This window comes from Culex pipiens, chromosome 2, assembly GCF_016801865.2.
Source record: "Culex pipiens pallens isolate TS chromosome 2, TS_CPP_V2, whole genome shotgun sequence".
Lineage (NCBI taxonomy): Eukaryota > Metazoa > Arthropoda > Insecta > Diptera > Culicidae > Culex > Culex pipiens.
This window is the reverse complement of record NC_068938.1, coordinates 49,231,636-49,233,388: the sequence shown is the minus strand read 5'-3', so window position 1 is coordinate 49,233,388 and position 1,753 is coordinate 49,231,636.

Below are 1,753 nucleotides of genomic sequence, written 5' to 3'. Positions count from 1 at the left end.
ATGCTTGAATTACTTAAATTATTGAAACAAAAACTTGAATAACCTTAATTACTTGAAATACATTACATGTACTTGAATTTATCGAAATGCTTCAAATGTTTGAAATGCTCCTCCAACCCCAACTTCCCTACTCCTTCCCTGCGTTGCTTTTCACCATACACAATTTCAACTTATTCCTTGGAACGTGATTTTTCGCTAGACTCCCCCAACAAGCCACGGCCTTCATGCATGAGCCCTTGTGGCCATTTCCCCCTGGCGAAACTTACCTGGACTACACGCCTCCAGAAGTCGAACGATCGAAAACCACAAGCACAAACATTTATTACCAAAGAAAACTTCTTGAAAAATTTCTCTAAAAGTCAACGCACAAGCACATTCCGCCAATCAGCTGGCCAGCACGTCAAAACATGTCTGTTTTGTTTCCAAGCGTTACGGTCGACTTTAAAAAATAACGCAACTTTTCTGCTTTAAACATGGATCACAACTTCGTGAACTAGTTCATAACTTCATGAAGTGCCCATCATGATTTCATGATTTTTGTACCATGATTTCATGAATTTGTTCACGTTTCCATGAACACGCTTGTTTGCTAAATTCGTGATTTTTTGTTCATGGCTACGGGAACGCTTTTTTTTGCGTGTATAACTTTGCATTATGAATGTCAAAACGGTGCACCGCGGTGTAATTTTAAGAATTCTCACATCAATTTTCATTAGAAGTTTGTTTGAACGCTGTAATTAATGCCAAAACAAGTATTTAAATAGAATAAAATTATAAGTTTACTAAAAAAATGAAATATTTCACTGGAATATTTCATAGGTGTCCGAAGCACCGGGAAGGAAAAGCAGAAATTTATGGTTTTGATATCCTTAAATTCTAGCAAATTTTTATATAAATTATCGATTGTTTTGAAGTTAACAGCTGAACAGTTCTCTCAGAATTCGGTCATTCGATTTTTTTTTGTATTTTTTAATCCGACTGAAACTTTTTTGGTGCTTTCGGTATGCCCAAAGAAGCCATTTTGCATCATTAGTTTGTCCATATAATTTTCCATACAAATTTGGCAGCTGGCCATACAAAAATGATGTATGAAAATTCAAAAATCTGTATCTTTTGAAGGAATTTTTTGATCGATTTGGTGTCTTCGGCAATGTTGTAGGTATGGATATGGACTACACTGAAAAAAATGATACACGTTAAAAAAAATTTGGTGATTTTTTATTTAACTTTTTGTCACTAAAACTTGATTTGCAAAAAACACTATTTTTAATTTTTTTTTATTTTTTGATATGTTTTAGAGGACATCAAATGCCAACTTTTCAGAAATTTCCAGGTTGTGCAAAAAAATTTTGAGCGAATTATGAATTTTTGAATCAATACTGATTTTTTTAAAAAAATCGAAAAATTGGTCGCAAAATTTTTTCAACTTCATTTTTTGATGTAAAATCAAATTTGCAATCAAAAAGTACTCTTGTGAAATTTTGATAAAGTGCACCGTTTTCAAGTTAAATCCATTTTTAGGTGACTTTTTTGAAAATAGTCGAAGTTTTTCATTTTTTAAATTAGTGCACATGTTTGCCCACTTTTGAAAAAAATATTTTTGAAAAGCTGAAAAAATTCTCTATATTTTGCATTTTTGAACTTTGTTGATACGACCCTTAGTTGCTGAGATATTGCCATGCAAAGGTTTAAAAACAGGAAAATTGATGTTTTCTAAGTCCCACCCAAACAACACACCATTTTCTAATGTCGA